The 10,829-nt window shown below is 50.1% G+C and overlaps 1 long non-coding RNA gene across 1 annotated transcript; it reads right to left on the reverse strand.

The window, feature by feature from the left end:
- Nucleotides 1-2,155: 2,155 nt before the first annotated feature.
- Nucleotides 2,156-6,180, reverse strand: LOC118702720. Its single transcript, XR_004982831.1, has 2 exons — nucleotides 6,126-6,180; nucleotides 2,156-2,477 (listed from the first exon to the last, which is right to left on the reverse strand). It is a non-coding gene; the product is annotated as an uncharacterized LOC118702720 (long non-coding RNA).
- Nucleotides 6,181-10,829: the final 4,649 nt, after the last annotated feature.

Here is a 10,829-nt window from a genome sequence, read left to right on the forward strand (position 1 = left end):
TACTTTGAACTCTTACCACCCAACCGAACAATCAATTCCGATGTCTACATTGAACAACTAACGAAATTAAACAATGCAGTTGAAGAAAAGCGGCTTGAATTGACAAATCGAAAAGGTGTTGTATTCCATCATGACAATGCAAGGCCACACACATCTTTGGTCACTCGGCAAAAATTAATGGAGCTTGGTTGGGATGTTTTGCCAAATCCACCATATAGTCCTGACCTTGCACCATCTGATTACTTTTTGTTTCGATCTTTACAAAACTCCTTGAATGGTAAAAATTTCAATAATGATGATGATGTCAAATCGTACCTGATTCAGTTTTTTGCTAATAAAAACCAGAAGTTTTTTGAACGTGGGATTATGATGCTGCCTGAAAGATGGCAAAAGGTCATTGATCAAAATGGGCAATACATTACAGAATAAAGTTATTTAGTTCCATGAAAAAATTGTCTTTGATTTTCTTTAAAAAATCCGCAATTACCTAGTTGCCGACCCAATAGTTTTATGATACATATCCTTCAAAATTTGTTGAGCTAACTTTATGAACTAACAACTTACATAAGTGTTCACGTGCCCTTGGAAAAAATAAATATTCTCCTATTTTTGGATCCAATGTTCTCTGCATATCCACTTGATCAAATTTGTTATACTTACTATTAAATCCTTTAAGTGCTTTCTTTTTTTTTTTTTTTTAATCTACTTGATTTATGTTATTACTAGTGACCTGGTGCACGGATTTGTGCACATAGAAAGGAAATTAATTAGAAGTTGGCCAGCAGGGTGGGACTGGGCAAGACAGGCCAAACACACCCTGGATCCAACCTCTCATAATCCTTCCCCAGCCAGCCACATCTGGGGCGGTGGAAGGGTGTCTGTGGAGTGAGTGGGGTCCCTCTGTCAGGTAGGGTCCCTCAGCTTAGTCTGCAGGGATCAGGCTAAAACCATCTCTCTGACATCCCTGAAGGGTTTCTGGATTGTGAGAGGGCAGTTCTTGGGTAATGCACCCGGGAATTGGGCTCCCTCCTCTCTGGTTCTGGGGTGCATTACCCAAGAACCACTGCTGCCTAGTCACGGCAGCTCCGCAGCTGCTATGTTGAGCATCTGCCCCCTTGTGGTCATTGTGCATCATAGCTACAGGTTAGACAGTCAGTTGATTGGACTTTTATATATATAGACATTTGGGCAATTGGTTGCTTAGTCATATATGAGCAATAATGTTAACTGTTCTGAAATTTTGCTGCCTATGATTTCTTCTATGACTTTATCTTTATATTTTAAAGAGTTTAGTCCATTTACATTTTAGTGATCAAGTTAAATTTATTAATATCTTATAATGTTTTTATATTTGACCTTTTCTGCTTTTTTCTTCCCTGCTTTTCTTGTCTTCTTTTGATCTGTACATTAATTAAATATTACTGCAATAATCTTAAATAACAGCCAATGCCAAAGTCTCAGAGGATTGGGGGGGGGGGGTTTCTGCCATGGCTGGTTTGCTCAGTGGTTAGAACATTGGCCCTTGAACCAAAGGGTCTCGAGTTCGAGTTCCAATCAAAGACATGTTACCTGGGTTGCAGGTTTGATCCCTGCCTGGGTCAGGGCTCATGTGGGAGGCAACCAACCGATGTGTGTGTGTCTCACATGGATGTTTCTCTCTTTCTCTCTCCTCCTCCCTTCTTCCACTCTCTCAAAAAATCAATGGAAAAAATATCCTCAGGTGAGAATTAACAACAACAAAATGTATCTATTTCTCATTCTCAGATCTGAGGCTACAGCTCTGCCTGATCTTTTCGTTATCCCATGTTGTGGGTATGGTCTAAGGGTATTCTCCTGGGACCAGGCGAGGCAGCGAGGCTATCTGGGGCAGGTGGCATGGCAGCAGCACACGAGACAAAGCCACAGTATTCGAGGACATTTAAAGCCTCTGTGTTACCGCTCCTCACACTCCATTGGCTGAAACACACAGCCAAGCTCAACAATGAAGTGGGAACTAAACTCTCATGGGAAGGTGGGAAGACAGAGTGAATATTTTCTGAACAATAACACATCCATCAAGAGTGATTGAGATTTTTAGGGCCTTTCTCTCTCTCTCTCTCTCTCTCTCTCTCTCTCTCTCTCTCTCTCTCTCTCTCTCTTTCTCTCTCTTTCTCTCCATTTTATTTCCCTGCCTCACTCCCCTTTGTTTGAGTTATACATTATATGTCTATTCTTTTAGCCATTATGCTACTTATTTTAACGTGCACACTTAATAAATCCTAAAGTTAATTTAGTTTCTCCTCCTGACAAATATTAGGACCCCTGAACTTAGATCACTCTCCTTCCAATTTACATGCTATTTTTGACTAGCATTTTAGTACTAAACTGTGCCCCCCCATACACAAATAATCATTTGTCCGATTCTTTAAACACATCTTCAGGGGTAGGGCTGCTTGAGCAAATGGTCTATCGACATCTCTATGCTTCAGGATCTTCATCTATAAAACAGAAATAAAAACACCAGCTCAGAGAACCAAGTGGACTAATGTAAGAAAGCTTAGCAAATAGTAATGTTTACGAATGTCCTTAGTAAACAGTGTTATTGCTGCTTGCCACAATGTGGTGACGCCCTGGCTCCAGGCACCATTTCCAGGCATCCCCGTGGAATTTACGTTCGTGTGGCCAGTAAATGTGCTAGGAGCTATCTGAGCTGACGCACCTTCTCTCGTTGGTCATTTAATAAACTTTTATTGAACATGGATCAGGAGTCCGATCCAGAGAGTTGCTTGGTGGCAGGAATATCAGAGCTGACCTGAAGCGACAATTACCAGATCCAGACCTCAAAGGAGAAGCCAAAGCAAAGATCTGTCCCCACAGTTGATGTTGAGCCAGAAAAACGGAGAGAACTATCCACCCACCCAGACTACCTAGGTGGGGCTGGAAGAACAGTCTGTCCACCCAGACAATACCACGCCCTAAAGCCCGTCCACCCACCCACCCACATAGGAGTTGTTGAGGAGTAGCCAGTGGAGGGTGGAAGAGTACAGGGTCACAGAAGCCAAGTGGAGAACGTACTTCCAGGAGGAGAGAGGTCAGTTGTGTCAAGTGCTACTGGGAAGTCCAATAGGATGCGACCTGAGAATAGCCCACTGGGCTAGGCATGCCATCACACTTCATGCTCCTACATCCCTCTGGAGGTGGGCCCAGAGGGGCAGGTGTCTTGCTGAAGATTACGCAAGTGGGAAGTGCTCGAGGCAGGATTTAAATACCCCCAGCTGAGGGCTGAAATACATAGGCTCTGTCAAGTGACTCTGAGTTGGTCTGTCCTAGGACATCCAACCCCCCAGGCAGTCATAGCACACATGTCCTGATGACTCACTACCTAACAAGCTCAATTCTAAGGGCTTGCCCCCGTGAGGTTGCTTGCTCTTCACAAGAGTTCCAGAACATTCTATAAGGTGACAAGCTGGGTGGGGGTGATAACATTGCCTTTTGAGGAGAGGTCTCAGCATCCTGCTGCACACCCATTTCACAGCGGAGGAAGAGGAGGCTTATGAGGTATAGCAACTTGCCCGACATTGCCCAGAAAGCCAATGGCAGAGTTAGGACTCAGACCCTGGCAGTCTGACTCCAGAACCTGCCTTCATTACCCTGAGCCAGAAAACTCCTTCTGGTTTGTCCTTCCCGGGTTAAAATCTTCTTAAATAGCAGAAATTCAGCTCCTGCCTGCCTTGACCTGCCCAGTTCTGAAGGTTTGGGCCACCCTTCGAACTGCCCAGGTGCTGGATGGAGAAGGGGAAGGTGCTGGAGACAGGAAAGAAATTGCACTTGTCTGAACAAATCGTTGAGGCTGTTTGCTGATTGGAGTGGGCCAGGGCCAGGGGTTTAGACTCCCTTCCCCCACCTGCTTGGCAGAGGACACTGGTGTTGATCTGTTGGGTTCATTTGCCTTCCTGGTAAGGTTTCATTTGAAGCAAGGGCTGCTGAGGTGGGGGGGATAAAGGTTTGAAAACCAATGGCCTCACATTCATTGGTGTTGAAACTTGAATATGGTTAGGATACTTGTTAACGTACACATGCGATCAGCTGTATGAGGGGCCCCAGGAGTTTCTGGGGCTCTGGTTGGAGACTCAAGTGGGGAGCATAACCTCCTCTCTAATACGCCTTGGGTTCTGCTGGGCTTCCCCTCCTGGCCCTGCCTGCCAATACCCATCTCTGAACCCCTCTCAGCTGCACCCACACCTTGCAGCTCTGGGGTGGGGGGTACCTCTTAAAAGCATCCCCACACACACACCTCTGGCCAGCCGGGCCCTGAGCACCTGCGAATGCTCCTCACTAGTGATTGGAAAGCTGGCCTCACTGCCTTCCAGGCCTACCAGGGGCCGAGCGAGAGAGACGTTGAAACAACAGCCCTGCCCCCCTTCCAGCAATCCATCATTATCCCTTCCCTCCCCGGATCCCACCACCAGGTAATTCCATTGTCAATTAAAATCCTGCAGCCTTTAATAACACAGCCCATAATTGCTGTTTTCATCAGCCCTGGATTGGCTGTGCAGGCGCTGGGGGGACCCAGGGTTTTGTTCCTGGGCTGGGCTGTGATAACGCTCTCCAGCTACGTACTCAGCCACACTCCCTCAGCCAGGAGTCCCCCATGGGCGTCAACACTGGGCCAGGAGGGACCAACGTCCGCTACCTGGGGGCCTTCCAGCACCCCCTCCATTCTCCAGGGAAGGAGGCCAGCTCTCCACTCCCCAGAGACCGGATCCCAAGGTGCAGCTCCTGGCAACACGGCAGGGTGACTGCTGGCTGACAATAAAGTGTCACACACTGACTTTGTCTACTGGAGGTCATGCTTTTCCCCACCCACATCTCCTCTGAGGCTCCCCACCACCCGGGCCCCCACCCTGCAAGTGAGGAAGCTGAAGACCAGAGGAAGGAGGATTTCCCCAGGCCACACAGCCAGCCGGCAAGCCCCACTGTTCCTCAGCCATACTCTCTGCCCTTTGACCTGCACAAAATGCTCCACTTTCTTACTCTCAGCCTCTCCCTCCTCCCTCACTCCCTCACACACTCACCTCTCTCCAGCCACTGCTTCTTTCTCTCGGCAATTCTGGCAGAGGACCTGGGGCCCTGCAGATGCCACTAGGAAAGATGGGGGTGTCAGTAGGGGTTGGATCGAGGAGAAGAGGAAAAATGGAAAGGGAACAGGAGGACCAGAGCTAGAGGTCACAAAGGTCAAAGGTTGGAGGCCCTGTGGCCACAGTGCAGCTAGGACAGCTGAGTTTGGCTCTGCCCTATGACCCACTGCAGTGGACCCTCTGCTGTCCCACCCAAAGTCTCCTTAAAATCTGAAGGATTATCCCTGGCTGCTGGTGATGGGGAGGTAGTGGGATTACTCTCTTCTGAAGAGAGCCATTCCTCCCGGGCCCCGAGGCTGGCCTTTTCCTGGGGCCGCTGTGTTTGTGAGTGAGGGGTGCGGGGCTGCTCTGAGGTCTGGTTGTAACCTCCAGCCCTCTCGCTCTCTCTGCTGCTGTCCCTCTCGCCCAGGTGCTGATTCTGAGAGCACCCGGTAACTTCCTGCCCACAGTCTCCACCCACAGGCTACCTACCTCCAGGGACCGAACCTTCTCTTTGGGATTCCTGGTCCTGCTCCCTTCACTCTGCCCACCTCCCTCTCACACCTCCCCCAGGGTCTCCAGACCCTCCACCCACGGCCAATTACCCCAGCCCGGCTCATGCTCTGGGCCCCTCTGCCCCTTCGGGAAGAGGCCAGGGACAGTGTGCTCAAGCTTAGGAGTAACCTCAGGGGCCTCCAGCCAAAAGGACCCCCTCAGTGCCTTTTTGCCCCTGAGGTCACTGTGTCATCCCCATTTGGAGGATGAAGGAACTGGAAACGCTGCCAGCTGCCCCAGTTTGCAGAGCTGGGAAATGCCAGGAGCTCGACCTGTCTGCTTCTCACAGCTCATCGCCCGCCTCCCAAAGCGCCTTCGCTCACTGCTGCTTTGTGAGACATCAGTTCCTTCACCACTCAGTCCTCACTGACGCCTGGGAGGGAGAGTCATAAATGCAGGGCCTGATTTCATTTATCCACTCAGTTGTTCGTTCATTCATTCATTCATTGGACACATTTGTTTTGGGTACCTTACCCTGTACCAGGCACTGTGCTTGGTGGTGGGGACACCTAGGGAAAAAGTGGATAAGTCCTTGTCCGTGTGGAGTTATATTCTGTGGAGGAACACACGCAATAAACAAGTTAAACAAGTAAAATAAATATGCCGTAGGCTAGACGGTGGTACAAGTTAAGGCAAGAAAGGGGCCAGAAAATGTCTGGGGTGGGACAGCGGGTGAACGTTAAGACTCGGTGACCAGGGAAGATCCATGGGAAGGTGACTGGAGTACCGGGTGCAGGGCCCAGCCGTGGACGAAGCTCACCCGGTAGGAGCCTCCTCCTGGGCTCTAGGCGGGCGGGAAAGCTCCAGAGGCAGAGTGCACTGCGGCGGCTCCAGACGCCTCCCCGTCTGCCGTCCCTGCAGGGCAGCCAGCAGGGCACAGCCGCACCCCTGCCTCCCGGGCTCCAGCCAATGCAACCAACTCCAAAGTCTGCCCAGGCCCAGCTCTCCGTTCTGGGTGGCCTTCCTGACACTCGGGACTTAATGAAGCACTGCCTGTGGGCTCCTCGCAAAGACTACTGACTGTATCGTATGTCGGCAGGGCACCCCGAGGACCCAGATGAAATGAATCACTAACCCAGAAATGTCATGTGTTTCCCAAGAAGATGAAGTGGGCCCCGGCGACTCCGCTTCCAGCAGACACCCCAGCCTCTGTGGGAATGTGCTGGCGCTGTCATCCTGGGCGGGGCGCCTAGGAACCCCGGAGCGAGTCAGCACATTCTGCAAATCTGATTAGCTGGTTTCCATGTCTTCATCTCCGTCAGGCGCCCCGTGACAGGGCCCGGTGCCAGCCCAGAGCCCTGTGGCCTGCCGCTGGCAACCTTCAGTGCAGCCGCGCCGGCCACCCCCTCTGACTGCTAACAAGCCCTTTTTCTGAGGGACCGGGGACGAGCACCACGCTCTACCCACCATGTGACCAGAACATCTCTTCGGTGCCCATTGAGGTTAAGATGGAGGAGCAAAGGCATGGCAAATACAAGACACTCTGCCCCGGTCCTTTGGAACCTGAATCCACAAGGCAGATGCAGTGGGAGTTACAAAGAAGCATTCAGCTCAAGACTGGAGGGCAACTGGGTGAGGCTGCGTAGGAATGGGCAGCCGTTATACATTCATGGAAAAGGGGCACTGCCGTGGATCGGCAGCAGGGACCTGGCCTCGGGATCCTGATGTAGAGAAGGCATTGTCACCCCTTTTTATTCATCAGGAAGCCGAAGCCCAGTGGAGGTCACATCTTTCCCACACGGTGCAGTGGCACTCAGACCCGCGTCTCTCCTGCTGACTGACTCGTAAGAGGCATCTTCTTTCCAAGATGTATACATCCCCGCCCACGGGTGGGCCCTGGTCTCTGACACTGGCCCTGCCTGGACCTTCCTTGTTTGGGGGCGCGATGACCCCTGAAGCCTGGGGGAAGTCCTTTGTTCAGAGCTACTGCCCAAAGGGGAGGGTCACAGACCACTCTTCTCTCCATTGGTGTTTCTCGGCTCCATTCCCTCAGGCAACCCCTCCCCCAGCTTCACACCAAAGCAACCTAGAGAGTCAGCAGGGGGCAGTGTGGAGTAGAGGGCAAGGGCAAGGGGTCCTGGATTGGATCTCAACGCTGTGCCATCTTGGGCACCTGGGACTGGATCTCAACCATCTTGGGCAAGTTACGAAGCCTCTCTGAACCCCATTGTATTAGTTTCCTATAACTGTTGTAACAAGTTACTGCAAAGTTATTGGCTTCAAAGAACACAAATACATTACCAGGTAGTTCTGGAATCAGAAGTTTGCCATGGGTCTCACTGGATTAAACTCAAGTTGTCAGCAGGGCTGTGTTCTTTCCAGAGATCCTAGGGACAATGTTTCCTCATCTTTTCCTCAGACTTTCCACATCCCATGGCCATAGTCTCCTTCAAAGCCGGCAGGTGACATCTCCAATCTCTCTCTAACCCCCTTTCTGCTCTAAAGGACCCTGTGATTACAGACAAGGCAGGGTCGTCTCTGAATGTCAGTGGCATTATTCTGCCCATCACACCCACTCTCCTGACTGAGGTTATGAAATGAAGGTGAGTTTGTGTAATGAGAGCCCCAAGCACAGTGTCTATCACAGTGTCTATATGTTTAATATACAGTCCCTGTGAGTTTGTGTTTTAATACTAAATCATTTAAGTAAAAACCAGTTTAGAAGGGAATGCAAATGCATTGGAGAAATGCAAATAAACGTCACTGTGTGATGCCATTTCACACCTGCGCCAGCTGGCTCCTAGTCTCTGGTACTTGGGGTCCACTGAGCTTTCTGACGCTTCCTCAGGTATTTCAAAAAACGCTGTTCTAAGTGGATTTGCTAACTGAAAGTCTCGTGCATGAAATTCAAGGCACTGATTCTAAAGTCTGATGTCACCACCAGCTTGTTTTACAAAAGGACATGCAAAAATCCTAGAATCCTTCCGCTCTTTTCCTTAAAAGGCAGAAAATCAGGTTTCTCTTGTGAGGCAAGCCCTGTGCCTCCAAAGGCCTACCTTCAGGGAGGAAGGAGAGGTTTGGCTGCTCAGGTTCTTACTGCTCAAACCTCCACCCCTGGCTACCAGGACAGCCATGCAATCTATGTGCAGCACAAAGAACCCGGCTGCGGTGCCGGGGTGTGTGTGTGTGTGTGTGTGTGTGTGAGCGAGCTCGGGGACCGAGGTTCAGCCTACACCGCCCTCGCCGATGGCATGTATGCCCCTGAGTTGGCTCTTCCCAGAGGGGGGTGCACAGAGGTACAGGACAAGCTCCAACTCTGCCTCTGAAACTAGACATCCCTCATGGACCATACCTGGTTCCCCTGTATGTGACCAGGGTGCTTCTCAGGTCAAATGGGACCCATCTCAGAAGTTGACAATACTCCATTTTATTGTATACTATTTCATATTCGAGGGGACAAGTCCGTGCCTCAAAGCTTAGCTGTCATGGCAATGCCACATTTCTAAACAAGTGTCTGGACATGCTCATGTCTGCTCATCTTGTCTTGACCAGTCAACTGTTTGCATAGCACTGGGCCTAGAAGCAGTCCTATTCCTGCCCATTGAGGGTCCCTCAGAGACACTCTGGGGCCTTGTGACCTCGCTTTTTGGGAGCTGATCAGGAGCCAAGGGCAGAAGGAAGGTCTGTGAATGACTTGAGGGAGGGCTGTCCAGAGAGAAGGGCAGTGAGGTCCTCCATCAGGTACCCTGCAGATGCTCTCAGGGGCTTCTCAGCTGGCTGGAGAGGCTGCCTCAGAGGGAACATAGACTCCCTGGGCTCTGAGAGGCTGCCTGGCTTGTCCTGCTTGTGAGAAGGCTGATTTTAAAACCTCCACATCACCCTGGACTTCTGGTCCAGGCCCAGATGGCATCAGCAATGCAAGGCACTCTGGTTATCTATTGCTGCAGAGCACATCACCTTAAAACATAATGGCTTCATATTTTTTGTTATTCTCTCTCTCGTGGTTCTATAGAGCTGATCAGGTTCAGCCAGGCAGGTGCTTCTGGCCCAGGGTTGCTTGTGTAGTTGCAGTCAGGTGGAAGCAGTGGCTGGAGTCAGCTATAGGCTCAGCTGAGATGAAAGTCCAGAATGGTTTCTTCGCTCACACATCTGATGCCACTGCTGTGATAACAAGAAGAGCTGGAGATTGGCCAGATCTCTCTGTCTCCCCTCCTGACTTCTCCACGTGGCTGGCTTGGGCTCCTCACATGATGGCAGTCTCAAAGTAGTCAGACCCAGAGCAAGCCTTACCTGAAAGCCAGGTGAGAACTGCAAGGGCTTCTTCTGATGTGGCTTAGAAGTCATTCAGTTGTGTCCACTACAAACTATTGGTGCACACAGGGCCAGCCCATATTCAAGCGGATGGGGGCCATACAAGGGCATGAATACCCAGAAGCATGGTTTATTGTGGGGACCGTCTTTAAAGACTACCTAACCCCAAGTGGGAGCTTCCTATGGCAGGGGAAGGCCAAATGCAGCCAGGGCAGGACAGCTCAACAGTTCCTTCTGACTCAAGATCCAGCTGGACTTCTTCAGAAATATTGTCACTCCTTGACTTCACAATCATTCTCTGTCACCTGCCACATGGATGGTGACTCGGAGCCAGCCCTCCCTAGAATCAGCAACTTTCAGAAATATAAGAGCCTTTTTCCTATATGAAATTGCCCTATATTCCTGTCCTCACTACTTAATCCCAATCACTGATTAAAATCTATATTTTATTAACTAAAGCCTTCTTCATGGTCAGCTAGCTAAAAAATGCTCAGGAATTTTTTCTCCCAAGCACAGTCACAGAATGATTTAACTCCCTAGTGGATTTATAGCCAGACCAAGGAAGTACACAGCTCTCTGTCCATCCTCCCCTGTGATTCTGATCAAGCTCTTCCCTTCCCAAGTCTCAGTTTTCTCCTACAAGAAAAGGGGTTTGAGGAGAGAGATGAGGTTGACCAAGGTAGACCATCATGATCAATAGGTTCTATCTATCTCTATGGCCTTGGACAAGCCTATGTCATGCTCCCAATCTCTCACCTGTAACATGGGAAGTCAGATAAGATGACTCTACGGGTCCTTCCAGCACTATCAATTCCTCAGTTCACACTCCCATCTGGCCCCACTTAAGCATATGCAAGAATGCATTCGTCGCCTTAGGTTTGGGATTCAAGCCTGCTGTTCAGCACAGATTGTTATTCCCATATCCAA

Source organism: Pipistrellus kuhlii, unplaced genomic scaffold (genome assembly GCF_014108245.1).
Source record: "Pipistrellus kuhlii isolate mPipKuh1 unplaced genomic scaffold, mPipKuh1.p scaffold_m20_p_4, whole genome shotgun sequence".
NCBI lineage: Eukaryota > Metazoa > Chordata > Mammalia > Chiroptera > Vespertilionidae > Pipistrellus > Pipistrellus kuhlii.